At 48.0% G+C, this 25,557-nt stretch overlaps 1 long non-coding RNA gene across 4 annotated transcripts; it reads left to right on the plus strand.

The window, feature by feature from the left end:
* The first annotated feature begins 1,307 nt into the window (after window positions 1–1,307).
* On the plus strand, window positions 1,308–24,404 carry LOC105498483 (uncharacterized). 4 transcript variants are annotated; one of them, XR_011613939.1, is made up of 6 exons: window positions 1,309–4,346; window positions 5,217–5,334; window positions 7,983–10,469; window positions 11,293–11,371; window positions 13,419–13,485; window positions 14,992–24,403. It is a non-coding gene; the product is annotated as an uncharacterized lncRNA (long non-coding RNA). The 4 variants fall into 4 exon arrangements; XR_003021898.2 differs by having other exon boundaries at window positions 1,310–4,346; window positions 7,983–8,158; window positions 10,177–11,371; window positions 14,992–24,401; XR_011613938.1 differs by having other exon boundaries at window positions 1,308–4,346; window positions 7,983–11,371; window positions 14,992–24,404.
* Window positions 24,405–25,557: the final 1,153 nt, after the last annotated feature.

The following is a 25,557-nucleotide window of genomic DNA, read 5'->3' on the forward strand; positions in this document are numbered from 1 at the left end:
TGATGTATCTCTGAGGTTTTAAAACATTCTTTTCTAGCTATGTATTGAACATTTACTTTATGCCAGATCCAGTACATGCCATTGTTACCCTCTGTTTACGGGTGGGGAAGCTGAGGCAGGAAGCCCTTTAGTCACTTGCCGAAGGCCACGCTGTTACCAGTGGGACTGGATTTGGGCAGCTGAAGAGCACTCATCCAACAATGGGGTCAGATTCATGCCCCAGGCCCATTCCCTCCTGCTCCCTGGTGCTCCTCACACCATCTGCCCCACTGCCTCTCACTGCCCCTTAGTCCCAGTGCCCATGTCCTCCTCCTTGAACCCCTCAACCCTCAGTTAACCCTCAGAAAGCTGGCTTGGAGAAGTCCTCATGTGGTAGGAACAGAGCCGTTCCCTCCTCTCCCAGTGTCCTGGCCCCACTGCAAGGTAACTTCAACTCCTACATCAAGAGGCGGGTCCCAGTCTCCACCGCTGGGCTCTGGGCCAACCTCGGATGCACTTGGCCAGTGGGCTGCTCCTAAGCTGCTGTGGGCAGAGGTTGGCACAACACTTGTGCGCTGGGCCTGGACCTTTCTTGCTTGGCTATGGGGACTGTCTTCCATGCAGGAGGCCTGGGCTGGGCTGCAGGATGAGAGGCCATGGGGCAGGAGAGGCTTCTGTTGTCCCAGCCGGTCCCCAGCTGCCTGAAGATGGGTGGACAAGCCAAGACCCCCAGAGAACCAGCCCAGACGGCAGCCAAGTGGCTGGCCATGTACGCTGAGTCCCAGGCTGTCATAGTTGTTTTGCCACTGAGTTTTGGAGTGGGCTGTGACGTGGGAGGAAACACTGAGAGCCTTGCCAGGCGTGGCGGCTCATGCCTGTAATCCCAGCACTTTGGGAGGCCAAGACAGGCGGATCATGAGGTCAGGAGATCGAGACCACCCTGGATAACATGGTGAAACCCCGTCGTTGTGGGAAGTCAGGGACTCAGAATGGAGGAACCGGCTGAAGCCATGGCAGAAGAACATAAATTGTGAAGATTTCATGGACATTTTTTATTCCCAAAATTAATACTTTTATAATTTCTTATCCCTGTATTTACTGCAGTCTCTGAACATAAATTGGGAAGATTTCACGGACATTGATCACTTCCCCAGTCAATACTCATAATTTCCTATGGCTGTCTTTACTTTAATCTCTCTTTTTTTTTTTTTTTTTTTTGAGACGGAGTCTCACTCTGTCACCCAGGCTGGAGTGCAGTGGCTGGATCTCAGCTCACTGCAAGCTCCACCTCCCGGGTTCACGCCATTCTCCTACCTCAGCCTCCCGAGTAGCTGGGACTACAGGCGCCTGCCACCTCGCCCGGCTAAGTTTTTGTATTTTTAGTAGAGACGGGGTTTCACTGTGTTAGCCAGGATGGTCTCGATCTCCTGACCTCATGATCCGCACATCTCGGCCTCCCAAAGTGCTGGGATTACAGGCTTGAGCCACCGCGCCCGGCCACTTTAATCTCTTAATCCTGTCATCTTCGTAAGCTGAGGATGTATGTCGCCTCAGGACCCTGTGATGATTGTGTTATCCGTACAAATTATTTGTAAAACATGTGTTTGAACAATATGAAATCTGGGCACCCTGAAAAGGAACAGGATAACAGCGATTTTCAGGGAAAAAGGGAGATAACCGTAAGGTCTGACTGCCTGTGGGGCCGGGCAGAACAGAGTCATATTTTTCTTATTGCAGAAAGCAAATAGGAGAAATATCACTGAATTCTTTTCCCAGCCAGGAATAACCCTGGGAAAGGAATGCATCCCCAGGGATAGGTCTATTGACGGCTGCTCTGGGAGTGTCTGTCTTATGTGGTTGAAGATAAGGGATGAAATATGCCCTGGTCTCCTGCAGCGCCCTCAGGCTTGCCAGGATTAGGAAATTCCAGCCGGGCGAATTCTAGTCAGACCGGTTGTCTGCTCTCGAAACCTGTTTCCTGTTAAGATGTTTATCAATGACAATGCGTGCCCAGCAGGACATAGACCTGCATCAGTAATTCTAATTTCACCCTGGTCTTGTGATCTTACTCTGCCTCTCTGCCCTTGTGATCTTTTATTGCCCTTGGAAGCATGTGATCTTTGTGACCCACTTTCTATTCATACACCCCCCACTTTTGAAATCCCTAATAAAAACTTGATGGTTTTGCAGCTCAGGTCACCATCACGGTCCTACCAATATGTGATGACCACCGGAGGCCCAGCTGTAAAATTTCTCTCTTTGTACTCTTTCTCTTTATTTATCAGAATGGCCAACACTTAGGGAAAATAGAAAAGAACCTATGTTGAAATACCAGGGGCTGATTCCCCCAGTATCCTGTCTCTACTAAAAATACAAAACATTATCTGGGCGTGGTGGCGGGCACCTATAGTCCCAGCTACTCAGGAAGCTGAGGCAGGAGAATGGCATGAACCCAGGAGGCAGAGGTTGCCATGAGCTGCGATTGCACCACTGGACTTCAGCCTGGGCAACAGAGTAAGACTCTGTCTCAATAAAAAAAAAAAAAAAGAGAGAGAGAGAGGCCTCACAGGCCTAGAAGCATCTTATCCTGACCTCATGCCTGCTGGACATCGGGCTGGGGAGAGAATCAGGGCTGAGGGCATTTTCCCACAGGACTGGAAGGCCGGTCGTGGTCCTCAGTGGTGAGATCTGGCCAGGCTGCCAGCCTTCTCCCCAGAAGCCTGCAGGGTCCCCTCTGATCCCTGCGCCTCTGGGAGTCACACCAACTGCAGGTGTTTCCTTCCTCACCGTGCTGGGCGCTTGGTGAGCACGTTCTGCCTTGAGACCTGGCATTTCTTTGACAACATTTCTTGCTCATTCTGGAACTCCTGTCAGTCAGATGTTGGGCCCTTTGAATTGATCCTGTGAGTCCTTTCTACCTTTGCTTGTAGATAGACTTCCTTGAATACAAACACACACTCTCTCTCTGCTTTTTAAAAAGTTGGTTTTGGGGCCAGACATAGTGGCTCACACCTGTAATCCCAGCACTTTGGGAGGCCAAGGCAGGCAGATCACTTGAGGTCAGGAGTTCCAGACCAGCCTGACCAACATGGTGAAACCCCATCTCTAGTAAAAATACAAAAGTTAGCTGGATGTGGTGGTGTGCACCTGTAATCCCAGCTACTCAGGAGGCTGAGGCAGGAGAATGGCTTGAACCCAGGAGGGGGAGGTTGTAGTGAACCGAGATTATGCCACTGCACTCCAGCCTGGCGACAGAGCCAGACTCTGTTTAAAATAAATAAATAAAAATTACAGACTGGTTTTGGATTTTAGCAGTCCTGTTTTTCATTTCCAAGACATCATTCCCCAAGCTCCCCTCTTCTTGTTCCAGAGAATTCTGTTCTGCTCTTAGGGATAAAGTGGGTTTGGGGGAAGACGAATCTTTTGCTTTCTGCATTTTCTCTCTTGTTCTTTTTTGTTTAGTCTTGGAACTTCCCATGAGACTCAGTGCTCAAATGTCTGGCTTTTCTTTCTTTTCTATCCCTGTTAATAGGGGAGGCAGGCAGAGCTGCCAGGCACTCCTCTCTTTAACATGAGGAAGCTGGACAGCCAGGTCTTGGAAGGGAGGCCTCCTGCCTCCAGGCGGTGTCTCAGGCTGCAGGGCTGCAATCTGGAGTGGGGACAGTACCGGCTCCCACTCATCTCTGGCTGCAGGGCTGCAGTCTAGAGTGGGGACAGTACCAGCTCCCACTGCTGTCCTGCCATGCTTGTTCGCAGCACTGGTATGGTCACTTCATACCAGTGACGAGGCCACTGCTTGCCAGCCACTTGCCTTCTTCCTGCCAGGCTGTCCTGCTACGTCAGCCTCCGCTCACCACCTCAAGAAGTGTCTCGAAATAGTTTGTCTGCAGATGACCTCTCTCCTGTTCTCGGTGCCACGTGGGGCCTCCCCAGCAGAGGTGGCTGGACACCTGGTCCTGGCTGCTGGAGGCTGTCTGTTTAGCTGCCAGAGGGCAGCGGTAGCCTTCAGAACCCTCCCCTGGCCTCTGCCCTGTTTCCTTGCTGGAATGTCATGGGTCTCAGGATGTGCTGAACTCAGAGACCCCATGGGACAACTTGGGATAGGGGCTAAGGAAGGCCTCTTGGAGGAGCCCTGAGGCAAGATGGCCTTGGGGTGGGGTGGAGGAGGCCCTGAGCAGCAGGGGAGGGGACTGCCTCCTCCTCTCTGTGTCCCTGAGTGAGTGGGGTGGGGCTGCACCTCTTCTGTGTGTCCCCAGCCTGCCAGGTGCCCCACAGGGGCCAGGATGATGAAGAGGGAGAGATCTTCACGGAGACGGGTGGCTCCTGTAATAAGGAAGACAACACTGGCTTCCTGGGCGAATAGCAAGGTAGGGTCCTTAGATCCCACCATAGGTGCCCAGGCCTGGATGAGATTCCCCAGTGGCCCCAAGGAGGCACCCAGGACACACTGAATGGCCCAGTGTCCTCCCGTCACCCTTGACCCTGGGCACACTACCCTCCTTGGCCTGGAAACCCCAAGCTCCCTGATGCCCCAGCCCCTCTCCCCACCTGTGCAGGAGATGGATGCTGCTGCTCTGTCAGTCAGCCCTAAAGCCCCTCCTCCTCCAGCCCCCCTCACCCCTCCCTGTAGTCCTTGCCAATCGCCCTGAGCCTGAGAAGGTGGGGGACTCTTGGAGAGACAGGGCCCTGGATCCCCAGGGATCAGATATGCTAGCTTAACAAAGGCCAAGTGCCCTGCCAAGCAGTGTCTTGGATTGCGGTGGGCATGGGGGTTTGCCTCAGGTCCAGGCTCTGGGATGTCGTGCAGGACAGGGCGTGGCTGCGGCGGGGGCACTGGCTGGAAGCCGGAACTCCCGGTGTCAAGGACAGAACGTGTGGCCAGCATGGCTTGCTGGGAAAGCCGTGGCCCCGTTGCCAGGCTGGCACCTCCCTGGACGTCAGTTGCCATGGAAGCCACTTCCTGCCCATGTTGCCATGGTGTCCAGATGGCCTTGGGGAGCCTGGTTCAGAGGGGCTGCCCTGTGCCCTTACCCCTCCTCTGCTGCCCAGGAATGGGTTGGGAGGGCAAAGAGGAGGAGAGGCTGGGACGCCCAGCATGGAGACCTGAGTCCTTCCTGCTGGAGCGAGGCTGCAGCCCAGGGCAGGGGCCAGAAGGGGCTGTTCTGCTGTCCACACTGCAGCCTTGATGTTCCATGCCCTAAGCTCATTTTATTTATTTTCTATTTTTATGTTTTAAGACAGGATCTCACTCTGTTGCCCAGGCTGGAGTGCAGTGGTGCAGTCACAGCATATTGAACCTCCACCTGGGCTTGAAGAATCCTCCCACCTCAGCCTCCTGTGTATTGGGGACCACAGGTATGTGCCACCATGCTCAGCTAATTCTTTATTATTTTATTTTTATAGAGACTGGGTCTCGCCATGTTGCCCAGGCTGGTCTTGAACTCCTGGCTCAAGTGATCTGCCTGCCTCAGCCTCTCAAAATGCTAGGATTACAGATGTGAGCCACCTCGCCTGTGCTTGGCTGCTCCCAAGCATATCTCAAAAGCCAAGAAACAGGCCCTGAGTGGATGGAACTCGGGGTCACTGGGCCGGCCACAGCCCTCAGAGGACCCCATCTCTGTGTCCCTTAACATGGGCTCCTGGCCCACACCCACCCAGGCTGCCTGGCAGGGTCTGCTCCCTCTCCAGCCCTCAGAGCTGCCCTACGTGGAGGGTTGGGGGTCCCAGAAAACCTGGGAGAAATGGCCATGGGCCCTGGCGTGGGCACTATCCTTCATGTCCTCCCAGGGCCTGGGCTGTGGCCTGAGGTGTGAGCACTCCTTTGCCTCAGGAGGGGAAGAGGTGCGTGGTGGCCTTCAGTCAGGGCCCGTGGGGTTCCAAGAGTGGTCTTGGGCCTCCCAGGTTCCCCTAGACTCACAGCCAAGAGGACGGGTCTACCGGGGGCTATGTGAGGGATGCGGTGGCCTGCAGAGCGCCCCGCCCTGTCCAGGGCCAGGGTGGCGAGTGGACACATGCCCTGAGTGCCGGGCAGCTTCCTCTGCCTTCCCGCCCTGTGAGGCACCCCTGAGGGGACAAAGGACAGATGGGGGCTGGGTCCTGGGAACAGGGTGTAGGAGAAGGGCAGAGTGCTGGGGATGCTGGGCCCACGACCGCCCTGTCCCTGGGGCTTCCCCATGTCAGAGGCGAGGCTCAGAGAGGTAAGGGCTCACCCTTTGTCTGCCCTGTTCCCAGTATGGCCAAGCCGCTCCCAGGGTGCGGGCGATGGCAGGCCATTTGTCTCCCTCCTGAGTGAGTCTCTGGACACGGATTCTCACATTTTTTATTTAAGAATCAGAGAAATTTAAGAATGTCAAGGAAAAATTCTCTCATGGACAATGCAACCCCAGTAAATGACTATCAGCTGGGGTGTCCAGGGCTCCAAGGCCCCAGGAGGTGGCTATGCTGGGGCTGCCAGGCCCCTGACTCCAGGGTCACCGGGGCTGAACTGAACATGCCCACCCCTGTCCAGGCCCAGAGACACCCTGTCCCTGAGGAGCCCCCCCGGCGTGGCCAGTCCACCTTCTTGGCACTCATTGCCCACCTGCCCCTTCTAGTCGGACAGCCGAGCCTGGGGGGACAGTGTGGCAGAGTGCCTGATGGTCGGTGCCCAGGTCATCTCTCAGGTCCTTGCTGGGGCCAAGAGCCAGGACTCCTTGCCCGTCCCCATCGCTGCCCTGTGCCTGCCCAGCACCTGCTGGGGACTAGGCTGCCCATTGGAGCAGTAAACAGTGCTGGGCTGTGAGCTCCTGGGGCCTGTCTCTGTGTCCCAGTACCAGGCTCCTGGGTTGAGCGAGAGACAGGGGGCGGGGCAGGTGAGGAGCAGAGTGGCAGGGCCCAGAATCCCTCCATGCCCGCCCCTCAGTCTCCTGGACTTGTGTGCAGGTACGGGCTGGAGCTGTGGTGCAGTTCCCAGTTTCACCACCAGATAGCACCACGCCCCTGCAGACGCAGTGCCCAGAGCAGGCCAAGTGGTTCTCAGGAGCTGCAGCCGGGGCATCCAGCAGGGCAGGAAGTTCTGTCAGGGAAGGGGCAGTACTGGGGGAGCCCCCTCCCCACTTGGATCCGAAGTTCCCATGGGGGCCTAGGACAGGGGCTGGCCGGGAAGTCAGACGTTCCCTTGCTGAGTCAAGGGTGTCTATCCCACATTTCACATGGTGACGAATCATCCCAGACACCCCGGCACTGTCCCGGGGCTGTTTGCTACCCCTCCCAAGGGGCAGGGCTCCTGTCTTGGGGCCTTCTCAAGCATAGTAGCCTTCGGGCAGCCCCGGCCTGGCCCCAAGTTGTCCCACTTGTCAGTGGGCAGTGGGCTCTGGGGGAGGGGTCCCAGCTCCTGTCCAAGGTCGTGACTGCCCCTGACCAGGGTGTGGCAGCCGCTGTGGCCTGGGTCAGCGAGGCCGTGGCTGGGGAGTGGCCTGGGTGTAGGCACTGCTCTCAGCTAAGAGACAGCCCATCTGGAGGAAGAACCAGGAATCAGAGGGATGGCCAGGTTCCCGGCCCACAGGAGGCCAGCTTAGGGTCAACAGGGGTCCCCTGTAGAGACTCCAAGAGGCAAACCACATGGAGAGTCACCTGAGAGGGAATGATGGAGGCTGGGGGAGGTGGAGCCCCCACGAGTTCTACAAATATGGAAGGTTCAGTGACAAGGAAAGCAGGTGTTCAGCAATGGGCCAGGCATGGAAGGTGGGGAACATTGAGCTTATAGGAGATTGGATGGGAAAGGAGTTTCTGGGGGCTGCAATGCCCTGAAAGGACACTGTGGAGGGAAGGACTTGGGCTTTAAAGAATGAGAAGGATTGGTATAGAGGCAGGAAAAAAGACAGGTAGGACATTCCAGGCTGTGAGTGGACCTGGGCTTGGGCAGGGCTGACCAGCTGAGAATCTGATCTGGAGCCCTGCCTCTACTGACAAGGAAGGAGCTTGCAAAGCTGCTCCTCGCTCTTGGTGTTTCTGTCTTCATTTAGCACCTCAAGGTTGAGCTTCTAGACTCCGCAGGGACCAAGTACCAATGCAGCCAAGCTCACAGGACTGATCTCTTTGTGACCAGGAATCCTGATTCCATTCCATGGCCACAGACCAACAAACACCCATCCCCAGATGTGGTGTTTGCTAAAGATGACAAGGAGAGCCAGGCAAGAGAGTGAGTGTGATGCAGTGGCAACCTGTGTGCCATGTGCACCTTCCGTTATAGGGGCATGGGGCTAGGCAGGGGTAGCAGGATGGACTCATGTGGAGGACCAACCTGTGGCTGATTGGAGGGCATTTTCCAGCTTTCATTTTCCTAGATGCTTTCAATATCATGCTCTGACCTGGTCCTTCTCTGAAAATAGCTGCAGGTGGTTGCACATTTCTGTGGGAACAATGCCTCAGACTCTGAGGTCCTGCTGAGGTGCCTGAGGACAAAATCCTCCAAGGAGCTGCTGACCCTCAGCTAGATGAGGACGGAGGGGGCAGTTTTGGGGGCAGTGTTGCCCTTTGAATGAGGAGGTGAACAAATCCTACTGCTCTGTTATTTGTTTGGATTTGGAACATGGAAAAGAGGAGGATTGGGGATACTTGGTAACAGCTGTAAAAAAAGTAAGTAGGGGTATAGAACCCTTGTAGGTAATTTAAGAAAATTGTTGGGGCAGGGGTGCAACTTAGCCTGGAGAAGATTCAGCAAAGTACAAGGTTTGTCTCCAAGTCCCTGAAGGCATCTCACTGGAGAGAGGGACCACACTTGTTACGCATGCTTCCAGAAGCTGAAGTCGATCAGAAACTGGAAGTTCTATTAGGAAGTCATTTTAGTTTTGTGTAACTAAAAACTTTTCAAGACCTCAGTTGTCTGGAAAAGGACTGGGCTTCTTTAGAAGGTGGTGAGATGCTCACCTTTCCAGGTATTTAAGCAAAATCTAGCTGACCCAGGCTGACAAACTTTCAATCAGTGAAAGTTAACTGGACCGGGTGATCTTTTATGTCCCTTCCAATCTTGAGAGCCTTTGATGAGTCTTTGAATGAACAAGATCATTATCTTTCAGATTTCAACATTTGCTAGTTATGCGATGTGTACTCAATGTCCACTCTGAGCCATGCTAGAGACTCAGTGAAATGGATAATAAGTCCTGGACCTGATGTTGTGTGGAACTCTTTCATGTGCTCCTTTCTACCCAAATCCCAAAACAGAAACCTAAAGAAACCGTGATTAGAGCTGAGTGTTGCTTTCTAAGACCCAAAAAATATCCAGACACGTCCAAGGCACTGTGTCTCAGGGAGACATCTGAGGAAGGTGTTAACACCAACCTCTACAGTCCTGGCCACTCCATCTACCACCATTTTTCCCTTTGCATTTGGCCAGTGGTTCACAAACTTGAACATGCATTGGGATCACCTGGAGGACTGGCTACAAGAAGGTTCCTGGGCTACACTCCAACCACAGAGTTTCTTATTGAGGACCTGAAGTGGGCCTGAGAATGTGCATTTCTAACAAGTTCCCAGATGATGCTGATGCTGCTGGTCTAGGAACCACACTTTGAGAATCTCTGTGCTAGGCTGTATTAGTCTCTTCTCATGCTGCTAATAAAGACATACCTGAGACTGGGTAATTTATAAAGGAAAGAGGTTTAATAAACTCACAGTTCCACATGACTAGGGAGGCCTCACATCATGGTGGAGGGTGAAGGAAGAGCAAAGGCACATCTTACATGGCAGTGGGCAAAAAAAAAATCTTGTGCAGAGGAGCTGCCCTTTATAAAAACCATCAGATCTCGTGAGATTTATTCACTATCATGCAAATAGCATGAGAAAGACCTGCCCCCATGATTCAATTACCTCCCACCGGGTCCCTCCCACAATATGTGGGAATTATGGGAGCTATAATTTGAGATTTGGGTGGGGACACAGCCAAACCATATCACAGGCCACTGTTTTTCTTAGGTAGATGTTATTATTCCCATTTAGCAGATAAGAAAATAAGGCACAGACAAGTTTAGCCCCCTTGCCAAAGTACATGGCAGAGCTGCCAGGAAATGATATATTGAGCTGGGCCCATAGTGTTTGCTTTTACTTTTTTAGCGCATTTAAGCCAGTGCTAGACTGGGTCGGCTTTGCTTGGCCAGGATTTGGGACAGCAGATTTTGTGAACAGAAATAGCTGCTGATTTTTTTTTCTTCCTTATTACAGAAAAAGGTTTTCCCTCAAGTGGTTGATGGTGCTTTCTTTCCTAATGAGCCTCTAGATCTATTGTCTCAGAAAGCATTTAAAGCAATTCCTTCCATCATCGGAGTCAATAGCCACGAGTGTGGCTTCCCGCTGCCTATGGTAAGAATTCCAACTGTCCATGCTGCCACTCCCTCAAACTGATGCAGCTCTTGGCTTCAACAGCTGGGCATTTCCACAGATGACATCAGCTGTTGTAAGTGCTGGAGCCCACCAGCCAAGCACACAGTGATCACCTTTCCTCTCTCTGAAAAAGGGTAAGTGAGTCACAGCAAGTGTCTGCCTTACTCCTCATGTGATGAGGTTTAGGGTGGAAGAAACAACTACATAAAAAGGAAAGAGGGGATGGGTCCATTTGGTCTTTGTTCAAAAAATATTACAAATGATTGTTTCCAAAAAATGCAGTTGCTACTTCAGAGTTGACATTCAGATAGGTTTGAAAAACTTCAGTCCTTTAAACATGTCATGTCCAGCCTTGGTTCTGGCATCTTGACATCCAAGAATGCTAAGGTTGTATAAGTTGCAAAATTGTTGAATCATTTTATTTATTCAACATGTATGTACTGAGTATTTATTACAAGCTTATAAAAACTGAGCAGTTGGCAGCGAGCATGGTACCAGCTTTCTGGGAGCATACACTTTAGTGGGGAGAGACAGATGAGACACGAGGTTGAGAAGATGATTTCGGAGAGTAATAAATGCTATGAAGGGCACAAGTGGGGAGAGAAGATATCTTTAGGGAGACAACAGGTGGTTAGGAAAGGCTCCTCTGGGGAGAGATTGTTGAGTTGAGGCCTGGGTGCCGGGAAAGACCCATTATTTTTTTATTCCATGGTTTAGGAAGACTCTCTTCATTGGAAATAAACTTTTCATCTGTCCTCAGAAGAGTGGAGGCTTCAAATTCCTAATACTGTTGAAGCTCATGTAGACAGACTGACCTCCTCATTTTAAGCTGGAGGAAGTGGGTTTATGAAATAAAGAGGTTTGTCAAATTACAAAGCTAGCTGATGGCTGTGTAGAACCAGAATCCCGAGTTCATTGGCTTATGAAAGCATGTTCTATCATTAATTTGACCTCCAGGGCAATGTTTTGAAGTGGGACTAGCGATTTTTGTCCTCATGTTGCAGATGAGGCCACTGAATCACAGGTCATGGCTTAAGTAAGTACTTTCAGTGATTTCTGGGTGTGTATTAGAAAGAAGAAGGCAGGTGCTAGTGATGACAACCACCACTGTAACTACTATAGCCAGTTCCCCTATGCCTTCCAGTGCCAAGCACAGGCCATCCAAGCAACAACTTGAAAACAGGCATGATTATCCCTATTTTAAAGAAACTGAGGCTCAGAGCAGCTAAAGTGGCTTTCCAACATCTCCCAGCTAATAAGGAGACACTGGTATATAATTTTTATGCATTTAGGCTCTGTCTTTTATTTTATTTTATTTTATTTTACTTTTCAGTAAGAGTCTCACTCTGTTGCCCAGGCTGGAGTGCAGTGGCACAATCTCGGCTCACTGAAACCTCCACCTCACCGGTTCAAGCAATTCTCCTGCTCAGCCTCTAGAGTAGCTGGGATTACAGGTGCCTGCCAGCATGCCGAGCTAATTTTTTTTGTATTTTTAGCAGAGACAGGGTTTCACCATGTTGGCCAGGCTGGTTTTGAACTCCTGCCCTCAAGTGATCCACCCACCTTGGCCTCCCAAAGTGCTGAGATTACAGGCATGAGCCTGTGCCCAGCCTGGCCTCTGCCTTTAAATGCCGAGCTCTCTGCTTACCTGCTGTGTGACATTAGGGAAGTTGCCTACCCTCTCTGAGCCTCCATTCCTTCATCTGTGAAATAAGGTTAATTTTAGCACCTGCCTCACAGGTATACATCAAACAGCCTGGCATACAGTCAGTCCTCAGTAAATGTTAGAAATGGGAGTTATTCAAGTGACAGAATTTGTAGAGCTCAAAAGCCTGTGTGGGTGCTGAAATTCCATGTGAATTTGCAGTTAAACCCATTGCTAGCTGTTAGAAATCACAGGAAATTCCCCAGAAACAAATCCCAGCTCCTTAATGTACAGAGAAAGTTTTTAGTAGTTAAAATATGCTTGTGGGTAACTTGAATGACTCTGAGGGTCCCCTGAGATTCCAGGAGATAGGTATGGTCCTAGTATTCATTTAAGTATTGGCCATAGTGATTCATTACCCCAAGATTTTCAGCAGAAAACATACCAAGAAAATTCATTTGTCAGGTGGATAGTATTTCTGCTGCCTCACGTTTTAAAGCTGTAATTTTGCCAGAAAATGGTAATTTAACAAATAATCACATGAAGCGCTTACTACATACCAAGTACCATTATAAGAGCTTTACAAATATCAATTCTCTCAGTTCTCATCACCACCCTGGGAGAAGGTACTTGTTGCAAACTCCATCTTACAGATGAGGAGCCTGAGGCAGGAAAAGTTGAGTCCCTTGCCAAGTTCTCAGCTGGTGAGGGCAGCAAAGGGAGCCTGTACTTTCAGCCACCAGCCTCACCGCCACTGCCTGACCTCCCACTGTGGCTTCTCAGAGGCCCCACCCACAAAGGTCTTTAGAAGGAGAACAACAAACGCCAGTTTTGAAATTTTCTGGCTTCTCTTTGAACTTGGTGTCAAAGCTAAGTTGGGGCCCCTTAGGCAGTCAGGGCTGCCATAATTAAATACCATAGACTGGGAGGCTTAAAGGACAGACATTCATGTTCTCACATTTCTGGAGGCTAGAAGTCCAAGATCAAGGTGCTAATATTGGTTTGTTTGTCTAAGCTTTCCTTTCTCATAAGGACATCAGCCAGATTGGATTAGGGCCCACTCTAACGCCGCCTTTTAACATAATCACCCCTTTAAAAGTCCTATCTCCAAATAGTCACATTCTGAAGTGCAGGGGGTTAAGGTTGAATGTGTGAATTTTAAGGGGACCACAACTTAGCCCATAGCGGGGTGGCCACTCGGGCCCCACAAGGCTGCAGATGGAATGACAGGGAACAGCTGCCTTTTATCAAAAGTGAGAAGAAGAAATTAACTATCTGACCAGCACACTGAGGCCACTTCCACACGTGGCTGCCTGGGCTCAAGGGCTCCTGCCCTTCCCAGCTTCCCCTGTGAAAGTCGGGTGCCCAGGCCCTCCGGGAGATAGGTTTACCTTCTGATGACCAGATGGCTTATGGAGGGCACTGCTTCTGTCCACAGAAGGAGGCTCCTTAGATCCTCAGTGGCTCCAACAATCCCTTGCCTCCGTCTGATACAAAGCATCCTGGTGAGTAGCTTGGGAGGCTGCAGTACTCTAGAGACACATGCACTTAACAGACAGCCCTGGGTAACACTCAGCGGGAGCAGCCAAGGGCACTCAGTCATTCAACAGACCTTTACTAAGCATAGGTGTATTAATCCACTCCTGCACTGCTATTAAGAAACACTGGAGACTGGGTAATTTATAAAGAAAAGAGGCTTAATTGGCTCATAGTGCTGCAGGCTGTACAGGAAGCATGATGCTGGCATCTGCTCAGCTTCTGGGGAGGCCTCAGGGAACTTACAATCATGGTGGAAGGTGAAGGGGAAGAAGGCACATCTTACATGGCCAGAGCAGGAGGAAGAGAGAGACGGAGGAGGTGCCACACACTTTTAAACAACCAAATCTCGTGAGAACTCTTATGACGAGAACAGTACCAAAGGGATGGTGCTAACCATTCATGAGAAACTGCCCCTATGATCCAATCACCTCCTACCAGGCCCCACCTCCAACATTAAGGATTACAATTCAACATGAGATTTGGTGGAGCACACAGGTCCAACCTATATCAATAGACCCACAATCCCAATACACAATCCCCAATCTGGAAGAGCTCCAAAAACCCAGAGGCTTTTTGTAACCCACCCAGCAGCCAAACGGGGCCTTGACTGATCTGTGGCTATCAGTCATTTTTGTTCCCACATATTCATTCATTTTATTTATCCCAGTATTCAGATGTTTCTCTGTGGATGCATTAATGTGGGTGTCGGGATGTTGCCCCCACCCCGAGCTTGTGTGATAACATGCAACGTAGGTGTGCATTGTCTACCTACAGTCTGAAAAGCTCTGAATGCTGAAACACACATGGGACTGGGGACCTGTATTCACTACACACCAGCCAGGCATTGGGCCAGGTTCTGGCAAGACCAGTCATTCACTCATTTATTGTTCTATCACTAATTCATTCATTCACTGCACAAACTTAGCAGTATCTGGTCTTACTCGAGACACTTGGATATAGAGATGGATTGCTTTCCTTCCTTTCTTTTCTCCTTTTTCCATCTACCTCTTTTCCATAAACATGTATTCAGTGTGGACTCAGTGCCAATGTTCATTTTGTTCATTTGTCCATGGAACACAGGTTTAGTGAGAGTCCACATTCCCCCACATTTCCCTGGGCACTGGGGTGCAATGTGGCGTGGACAGAGATGACAGGACACTTCAATACAGCACACACGAAGCAGAGGAATGTCTAAGGCCCTGTGGTAACTACAGAAGGGGACAGGTGGCTCCCTTGGAGAGAAGGGTTTGGAAGATTAATGGAGCTCGTCTGGTGATGGAAGGGGTGGGTGGAGAAACTGGGAAAAAACAAGAGTACCAACTGGGAGCAGAGGAGTGTGAAGAGATCAGCTGAGGGTTGGCTGCAGTAGGAGAGAATGCTTTCAGCTGTTGTAAGCTGTGTAATGAGCATGAACTTCATCCTAAAGACTGAGAACAGAAAGAAGAAGGACATTCTTTTATTTCTATTTTTAGAAAAAGCCCTCTGAAACTGGGCACAGTGGCTCACATCTGTAATCCCAACACTTTGGGAGACCAAGGCAGGAGGATTGCTGGAATCCAGGAGTTCAAGACCAGCCTGGGCAAGATAGGGAGACCTTGTCTCTACAAAAAATAAATAATTAGCCAGGCGCGATGGTGTGCGTTTGTGATGCCAGCTACTTGGGAGGCCAAGGCAGAGGGACTGTTGAGCCTGGGAGTTTGAGGCTGCAGGATCTCACCACTGTACTCCAGCCTGGGCAAGAGAGCAAGAGACTATCTCAAAAAAAAAAGAAAAAAAGAAAAAGAAAACAGAAAGAAACACTACAGGCAGAGATCCCTCAGGCCCCCTTGGTGGAGGGATGTTTGATGAGTTGCAGCTGTCTGATGATGAACTGGAGCTAAGGTTTGAGAGATATTGATGATGTAAGTCATACAGTGGAATTCTCAGGTGGATTGGAGATGGCCTCATGGAGAAGATGCTCATTGATCTGAGCCTTAGGGGAGGGGAACAACTGAGCAGAAGGATATTTCAAGTAGAGTGGAAAGTAGGTTGCACAGGAAAGTGCAAGAGGAACGGAAGGGCATGTGTCTATCCTAGGCGCGGTAGCATGCTAGGGGCTGCATTTCAAACAGTAAGTAGTTCTCTGATACAGAAGGCATAGCCTTGCTCCAGAACCCTAGGACTTTGCACTCTGACTGTCCTATGAGGGCTCCCCTGAGACTCCACACAGCATCTATACCTACCTTGTACACCTCCAGCACCATGGGGTCTGCTGGTTATATGGCCAAAGAGGCCAGGCCCTTACGCCATAGACTGGACCTGCTGCAGAGGCCTCCCTTGCTCTGGCCTGATTAAAAACCACCAGTCTCCTGAGGACCCGATAAACGAGTCTGAGCAGCATTCCCCAATGTGATGTACACTGCCTCGCCTCCAAATTCCAAAGAAACCTATCAAGGGCTGTGCTGCTGCCTTAGTGGTAGGGGTTTGAGCTACAATGCCTTTCCAGCATTTCCCAGAGCACCAGATCCCTGAATCTTCATAGAATTTACCATGCTCTCTTTGCCATTTGTGCTTGGGAAAAGTTGAGAGGGAGAAGCCTGGGAGGCAGGCTGGTGCCAGGTCAGAGAAGCATCAAATGTCCTATTAAGGCACTCAGCAATGGGGCCTGGCTGAACCGACAGGACCGAAGAGCTGCTCTGGGCCAAGCTGCATGCTTTTCTCTTCACATCTTGTATAATCCTCCACATCCCTACAGATGAGGAAACTGAGGCTCCAAGAGACTAACTAGCTTAGATAAGATAATAGCTAAGGGCTGGAAGCAGCGCTGGTACCAGAGCAGGAGTGGTTTCATGGATGTTCTGCCTGTGTAGTCACAGAGGATCTTGTTGCTCAGAAGGGTCCTACATTTGGTTTAATGCTCCGCTGTCACCATCTTGAAATTCTTAATGATTTTTGAACAAGGAGCCTATGTTTTTACTTTGCACTGAGCCCCACAGATGATGCAGCCAGTTCTGCGCATGAATGACTCATTCTGCGACATGAGAGAGAGGCCTGTGGTCAGGAGCATGAGACTTGGATGCAAATTCTTAATGATTTTTGAACAAGGAGCCTATGTTTTTACTTTGCACTGAGCCCCACAGATGATGCAGCCAGTTCTGCGCATGAGTGACTCATTCTGCGACACGAGAGAGAGGCCTGTGGTCAGGAGCATGAGACTTGCAAAAGAATCATGGTTCTTCCAGTTGGGCCCAAACACTTCACCTCTCTAAGCCTCAGTTTCTTAATCTGTGAAATGGGGCTAGTTTTGATATTTGCATCATAGGGTTGCTGTGTGGGTTAAATTCAGAATCATACCTGCACAGGTGAGTGTTTATCGTATTGGCCGTTGTGGTTGATCTGCATCGCTTACGACTACGACTTTTTCACAGCACGTCCCGCCCCAGTATTTGCACCTTGTGGCTAGTGAATGCTTCCATGACAAGCACTCCCTGACTGAAATCCGAGACAGTCTTATGGACTTGCTTGGAGATGTGTTCTTTGTGGTCCATGAGCTGATCACAGCTCGATATCATAGAGGTGAGTCTCTGAGCACCCTGCTTCAGGACCACAGCCCAGCGAGTCTGGTGGCCAAGGGGATCTATGTTGTCTATTGACTGGCTGCCTCCTCTGCCTCTGTTTCCTCATGGAGAGGGCGTTCCCAGGTGTGCCTGGCTGGAACTGTACCATGATGACCTGCGCCATTCACCTGCCTTTCAGAGTCTGGGAATGTTGATCAGTTGTTGTTTCCATTCCTGCCCCTTCCTCAGGACCAGATAGAAAATTCCCATCTCTCTATAATTTTCTGGGGGCCATCCCCCAGGAGTTTTTCTTTCTAGAAATGTCTTCCCCAGCATCTTAGCCATACGTAGTAATAGAACAAACATTTTAGCTATAGGGAGTAATAGAACTCCTAAAGTAATAGACTTTAAATCAACTATTTTAAATGCAGCCAAATACTCCACCCTGTAATACTAGATTCCACATTTTTCTCAAGTGCACACGCAACATCCTCCAAAAGAAACCATATGTTAGGCCACCAAACAAATCCCAATAAATGTAAAAGGATGGAAATCATGCAGAGTATCTTCTTCAACCACAAGGGAATGAAATTAGAAATCAATAACAAAAGGAAATCTAGAAAATTCACAAATATTTATAAATAAAATGGTATACTCTTTTTTAAATTTTAAAAATTGTGGTTAAATATGCTTCATAAAAAATTTACCATTTTAACCATCGTAAGTGTATAGTTCAATGGCATTAAGTACATTCATGTTGTTATAAAAACATCACCACTATACATCTTCAGAATGTTTCTATCATCCCAAACGGAAACTTAGTACCTATTAAAAATAACTCCCACCCCTCCTTCCCCCAGACCCCAATAACCACTATTCTACTTTCTGTCTCTACGACTGAGTTTTTAGTTACTTTAATGACTTTGGTTACTCAATGTAAATGAAATCATACAAATATTTGTCCTTTTGTCTGGCTTATTTCATATAGCATAAGTTCTCAGGGTTCCTATATGCTGTACTATACATTAGAATTTCCTTCTTTTTTAAGGCCGAATAATGTTCTATTGTATGTATATATCACATTTTGTTTATCCGTGTATTCGTTAATGGACATTTGTGTTGTTTCCACCCTTTGGCTATTGTGCAACAAATAAATGGGCTATTGACTACAATTAGCTATTGGCTATAATGCTGCAATGAACACAGTTGTAGAAATATCTGTTCAAGTCCCTGTTTTCAGTTATTTGGGGTATATGCCAGAGGTAGAATTGCTAGATCATATGTAATTCTATGTTTAATTTTTTGAAGCATTGTCATGTTCTCCACTGTGTCTACACCGTTTTACATTCCTACCAGCAATGCACAAGGGTTGCAATTTCTCGACATCTTTATTTTGTTATTTTCTGTTGTTGCCGTTTTTTAAATAATGACTATTCTAATGGATTTGAAGTAGTATCGCATTATGGTGTTTTTGTTGTTGTTGTTGTTTTGTTTTGTTTTGTTTTGTTTTGTTTTGTTTTTGAGACAGAGTTTTGCTCTTGTCACCCAAGCTAAAGTGCAATGGCGCAATCTTGGCTCACTGCAACCTCCGCCTTTTTGGATTCAAGCGATTCTTCTGCCTCAGTCTCCTGAGTAGCTGGGACTACAGGCATGCGCCACCATGGCTGGATAATTTTTTTAAATTTTTAGTAGAGATGGGGTTTCATCATGTTGGCCAGGCTGGTCTTGAACTCCTGACCTCGTGATCCACCTGCCTCAGCCTCCGGAACTACTTTTCTAGCCATCCTGTAAAGGGATCACTTACCCCTGAGTTGGTGGCTAACTCATTGGATAGAGCAGTCAGACCTTGCAATGCCTTTGTTATACTTCCCTTAGGGGCGGTGTGGTTTGGGATGAAGGTGCAACATTGAGTTTTAATCATGATGCAAACTCCTCCTCTTTCTGCTAATATCATGTCTAAGACTATCCTATTTTCCTAAGCCATCTGGCTAGTAGCCCCCTAATTGCTCAGCTATTCCTTTAACAGCATCTCTAGTGTAGTTAATAAAGCACTGTTGGTTGTAATAGATGTAGTTTATCCAATCTACATTTTTATTGTCACCCACCAAAATATTGACTCAAATCCTGCAGCTAGTTGATTTCGGGCTTTAAACTGATCTGGCACTCCCCGTGGGACTCCAATTGCGTCTAATTAGACATGAGAGTCGAAAGACCCATAAGGGGCTTCTCTCACTTTACGATGTCTTATTTTTCCTTCCTCTAGTTGATGAATTGCCAAGGAGAAAGGGATAGCCAATTGGACTAAAGCACAAGTGCCACTCCAGTTATCCGGCAGAGTGTCCAGTAGAGGTCCACCACAATACCACCACACATCCACAAGGCTAGTCCCATTTACCCAGCACAACACACACATGCACGCATGCACATGCCTGTTAACCATCCTGCCTGTTTCCCTAGCCAGCTGACCTTTGCAATCCGGGAAACAGCCCTGGCTTTTGGCCTATGAAGATTTTATGGTGCTGTGCTCCCAAAATATAAAAGATAAGGATTAGTTCTTCTCCTGATCCACAGATCAAACACATGCCCATGTGTGACACCCACCAATTCTGCAGACAGAGAATTTTTTGGCCACTCCTAGGTTTTGCCAGGGTCTGGCTGCAGCCTCTGAAGCCCATTTCTGGTTCATGACGACTTACAGATTGTGATGGGTGAGGCTGGAGCATACCACACCTCACAATAGATCTCATTTTTGTTTAATATGTATAACGCCCCTGCATCACCTCAGCTGTACGTAATATGTCTCTTGTTTAAATGGCAGTTATTTGGGGTTATTGCTTTTTTCTGGGGAATACCCTCTGGTTTCCCATGTGGAACTACATGACGTGGAGAGTAAAATCCTAGGAACTGGCCTTAACTTCTAAGCAGCTGGGTAGGGCTTGGAAGAGTGGGCATATCTGGGGGCTTCAAATGAACTCCCCCAAACCTCTCCACCTCCATCAATTTACTCAGCAGATACATGGAAAGCACATATTAAAGCAGGCATTGGGTCACAGCAAGCCCATGTCCTACTAGGCCCCTCACTCAGCTTGGTCTGTGAACCATGGGATTGATCAGGTGCAGATTTTGTGGCGGAGAACACTGAACTGGGAGACAGAAGTCTGAGAATCTAGTGGGTGACATTTGGGGATTCCTTGTGGAAAGACAGGGGGTGGCTCTGGGGGAGGGGCTCTCTCACGTACCCTTCACTGTGGCTCCGCACTCTGTGAATTCAGGATTCTATAACATTCTCCACTGCAGCCTAGGCAAATGCAGTGTTTCTGGAACCTCAGTTATTCTCACACTAATATCATGGTTTTTTGCCTTATCAGCATATCATCTGTACTTCTATGAGCAGTTTTCTTTAAATGAAGTCACTCTTTTTACTTCAGCATGCTCACTCAAAAAGGAGACTTCATACCATCTCCTTAAGTGCAAAACCTGTATAACTTGCAATAATTAGAGGTATGCAAGGAAAACATGAGTGCAGTTTTTAAAATTAAAATGAAGGTAAAAATAAAAAGTACATAAAGAAATGACAGTAAAAACACTTCTAGTTTACAAAATTGTATCTCCGAGGAAACTCACTTAATGGGAAAACTGAACCACTGAAGGCAAGTTAGTTACATGAAAGCAGGGACAGCCGTGATCACCATCATGACCACCAGGTAGGTGACAAGCCATTGGCTCTGGCAAGGGTCACTGTCACCAAAGTCATTTCCTTGAGCTTCAGGGAACATCTTCCTGTTAACATTCAGTTCATCGGGCAGGAGTTGTATTATGTTTATACCTTCCCAGGCCCATGATGCTGTGTTATACCTAGGGGGTCAGTCTCCCTGAGGTCAATCAGGTCCTGGGACTGACTGGTCAGAGCATCTGGTGGAAATTTTGGCCTGGCGCTGGGTCGTAGAGAAGAGAGTTGTACTCCCGTGGGCATAACTAGTCAGCCTCATTGGCTCAAACAACTGGAAATCGGGCCATGTATATTCATCAGGCAATCACCTTGAGACTGCTAAGCAAGACTTATTAGTGAGAGTAGGGTAAACTATGGTAGCAAATAGGCCCTAAATTTCAATGGCTTATTTTCTGCTTAGGTAAAGGACTAGAATGTTGTTCAGGTCAATAAGGTGACTGTCCTCCATATGGTCATTCAGAGATCTAAATTAGGGTGTCGGCAAACTTTCCCTATAAATGGTCAGATAGTACATACTTCGGGCTTTGCAGGCCATGGGCTGTCTGTGGCAACTGCTGTGGTAGTGAAGGTAGCCCTTCAACAATACCTATGCAAATAGGCATGGCTGTGCTTCAATAAAACTTTATTTTTAAAAAGACAATGGGCCAGATCTGGCCCTTAGGCTGTAGTTTACTCACTCCTAATCTAGACTATGGTGGCTTTGTCATCCTTAACTCATGGTTTCTGAAGTTGCCATAGGTGTCAATCCCCCGTCACCTGGAAGAGGCAGGAGCAGAAGTGTGACTATGAAGCATTTGTATGGGCCAGGCCTGGCTGTGGCACTCTCCACTCCCACTCAGAGGACATTGGCGAGAACTTATTCACATGCTCAATCTAACCGCAACCAAGGCTGAAAAATGTAATCTGGCTGTGTACAAAGGAAGGTGGGACAGATTTTTTTGTTGTTGTCTTCAAAATTCCTTTTTTTTTTTATAATTATACTCTAAGTTCTAGGGTACATGTGCACAATGTGCAGGTTTGTTACATATGTATCCATGTGCCATGTTGGTGTGCTGCACCCAAAACTTGTCATTTACATTAGGTATATCTCTTAATGCTATCCCTCCCCCTTTCCCCCACCCCACAACAGGCCCTGGTGTGTGATGTTCCCCTTCCTGTGTCCAAGTGTTCTCATTGTTCAATTCCCACCTATGAATGAGAACATGCGGTGTTTGGTTTTTTTGTCCCTAAGATAGTTTGCTGAGAATGATGGTTTCCAGCTTCATCCATGTCCCTACGAAGGACATGAACTCATCCTTTTTTATGGCTGCATAGTATTCCATGGTGTATATGTGCCATATTTTATTAATCCAGTCTATCATTGATGGACATTTGGGTTGGTTCCAAGTCTTTGCTATTGTGAATAGTGCCACAATAAACATACGTGTGCACGTGTCTTTATAGCAGCATGATTTATAATCCTTTGGGTGTATACCCAGTAATCGGATGGCTTGGTCAAATGGTATTTCTAGTTCTAGATCCTTGAGGAATCGCCACACTGTCTTCCACAATGGTTGAACTAGTTTACAGTCAGGTGGGACAGATTTTAACGGACTGCCAGCAATCCTTGCCACAGGTAATATGCATTAAACCATGGACTCGATAGTAAGCTTCTTTTCCCTAATACACAGCAAAATAAATACACATCCATTATATAAGTGCTTTATAGTTTGTATGCTATCTAAAATTATCTTGCATAACTCCAGGAATAAGTGCACTACACTCTGATAAACATTAAGTTTTTGTATTTCTTTGATTCAAATCACAAAAGCTTGATTATAAACCCAGATCCTATTCGTTAGCACTACTCTATTAAGCCTTCCTTTAGCCTGTTAAGAGTAAAATGGGAAAAAAGATGATTCAGAAAGCAATGTAAAAATTTAGACTCAGAAAAGCTAAGATTGAATTATAATCTGGAAAGAGCTCTGTAAATTCAAACTATAGATTACATTGTCAACATCCAGGTGAATAGAGTGGCCTCCATAGAGAGGCAAGTTCTGTGTGTTTTCTTGCCCTGAGAACTGTCGGTGATCATATATGTTAATACCCAAAACTGTGATGTCTCTTGATGGTACTGGGTATTGAGAGATGGGCAAAATTTGGAGAGGCAGAGAAGAAATTAGCATTGGTACAAGGCAGATTCAGGGGCTTCTTGGGGAGGCCAGTTGGACTGGAAGGGTGAATGGAGGACAGAGAGCTTCAATGCCAAGCTAAGGAGAACAGACTTCATCCCTGGACAATGGAGAGATGCTGAAAGGCCTTAATTCTGAGAATGACACGATGAAGGGTGTTCCCAAAAGTAGAGCCTGGCAAAAGCAGCCAAGCCATCTGGAGGAACCAGTGGTTATTCTCAAGGGGAACCTCTTACTCACTCATCGGGAGGGTAGAAGGTAAACTTCTCCTTTTCAAAGGTGCCTAAGTCCTATGCTTGTGAAAGCTTGGCTTTGGGGCTTACACAGGACACAGCAAGCATAAATGACGTAAGCTTCTCCAAGAAGCTGGATTGCACAAAGGTCTGCCCAAATCCCAGGAGCTACTGATGCTGGCCCTGTGTTCTCACTTTAGAAGGTCATGCAAGGGACGAAATCTCTAGAATCCTTCATGGGCTGGGTTGCAGCTGGGGTGGGGAAGTTGTAGCCCTTCTGAAACTTCACACATAGCTGTCCTTCTATGGAGGCCAGGAGCACATCAGGGTGGGTACAGCCCACAGTCCTCTCCATCCCACCAACCAAGCTCCAAGGGGTCTTCACATCCACAAAATACCATTTTGACAGATCAACAGCATGCACACCAAGACACGCAAATTCAAACCAGATACCGAAATGGCACCTATTGAATTTGCAAGGATTTTTACCACTACTCTTTTGGTGGTAGTGCCTAATGGCAAGAATATAGAAAAACAGGAACTTTCACCACTGATGTGAGAAATCAATTAGTTCAAGCTTTCTTGGGGGCAATTTGGCAAAATCTATCCTAACATTTCAAAGGAGCATCCCTTTTGCCCTAGCTATTTTTTATTAACTGTGTTCTTTATGATCTCCATTCTGATACTTTGACATCCAGGGCTTTACTGCTCCTGGAGGGACTGCTCCTCCCAGGTTTAGCCAATTCCTAGAGATATAAGCCACTTATCTCTTAGTGTGCCTTTCATATACAAACTCACCAATCCAGAGCCCACATCCCCAACCACCTCCTTTATGGGGCTCTCCCACTCTGGACTAATAGCCTCACACCCTAATCACCCCAGGGGCTAGGTACCAGATGGAACAGCCCCAATGCCACAGAGCCCACTGAAATTGTTCAAACTAACCAATCCTAAACCTGCTCACCCTGCCTCACCTCTTCCTTCCCATGGAAACCACAGCAACACCTCTTGCAACATCCCCCATCCCCACCACCTTCTGACAGACTCCAGCGTTCTCTGTGCAGCCTCCTGCTCCCATGGCATGGAGTGCACCCTTGTCTTGGGATATGCGAGTAACAAACTACTCTCTTTCTTTCTTTCCTTTCTCTCTCTCCCTTCCTTCCTTCCTTCCTTCCTTCCTTCCTTCCTTCCTTCCTTCCTTCCTTCCTTCCTTCCTTTCTTTCTTTCTTTCTTTCTTTCTTTCTTTCTTTCTTTCTTTCTTTCTTTCTCTCTCTCTCTCTTTCTTTCCTTTTCTTTTCTTTTCCTTTTTCTCTTTTCTTTTCTTTTTTTAGATGGAGTTTCACTCTTGTCTCCCAGGCTGGAGTGCAATAGCATGATCTTGGCTCACTGCAACCTCCATCTCTCTGGTTCAAGCGATTCTCCTTCCTCAGCCTCCTGAGTAGCTGGGATTACAGGCACCCACCACCATGCCCAGCTAATTTTTTTGTATTTTTAGTAGAGACGGGGTTTCACCATGTTGGTCAGGCTAGTCTCGAACTCCTGACCTCAGGTAATCCATCCACCTCAGCCTCCCAAAGTGCTGAGATTACAGGCATGAGCCACCACACCTGTCCCAAATTGCTTTTTCAATGGCTGACATCTGATCTGTGGGCCCTGCCATACCTAAATAATAATAAAACCTTTATTTTAAAGCACTATTCTCTAGGAATAATTCTGAATGAGCCCAAAGATATATGTATCAGATGGTCACCTCAGTGAAGTTGACAATAGTATAAAATAAGAAATGATTTGAATGGCTAACAATAGTAGATGGTTAAATAATTTAAGAGTATTATACTATGGGATGCAATGTAGCTGTCAAAAAGGTAGAAAAATTGTTTTTAAATGTTTGTGTAAATGAAAAATGGTTCACCACTTCCTGTGAAAGAAGAGGGATCCAAAAATTTTTATTTCCCCCCTCCAATTATCCTTAAAAAAAAAACAGTGAAATAAAGTTTTTAAAGCTACAAACCCACACAGACAAACTGTGGAAGAAGAGATGACAGCATTTTGGACACCAGAAGGCCAACTTTTTTGAGACGGAGTTTCGCTCTGTCTCCAGGCTGGAGTACAATGACGCAACCTTGGCTCACTGCAACCTCTGCCTCCTAGGTTCAATCAATTCTCCTGCCTCAGCCTCCCAAGTAGCTGGGACTACAGGCACCCACCACCATGCCCAGTTAATTTTTTGTATTTTTAGTAGAGGCAGAGTTTCCACCATGTTGGCCAGGATGGTCTCGATCTCTTGACCTCGTGATCTGCCCACCTCGACCTCCCAAAGTACTGGGATTACAGGCATGAGCCACCATGCCCGGTCAAGAACTAGTTT

The sequence above is a fragment of the Macaca nemestrina genome, chromosome 15 (genome assembly GCF_043159975.1).
Source record: "Macaca nemestrina isolate mMacNem1 chromosome 15, mMacNem.hap1, whole genome shotgun sequence".
Classification (NCBI taxonomy): Eukaryota; Metazoa; Chordata; class Mammalia; order Primates; family Cercopithecidae; genus Macaca; species Macaca nemestrina.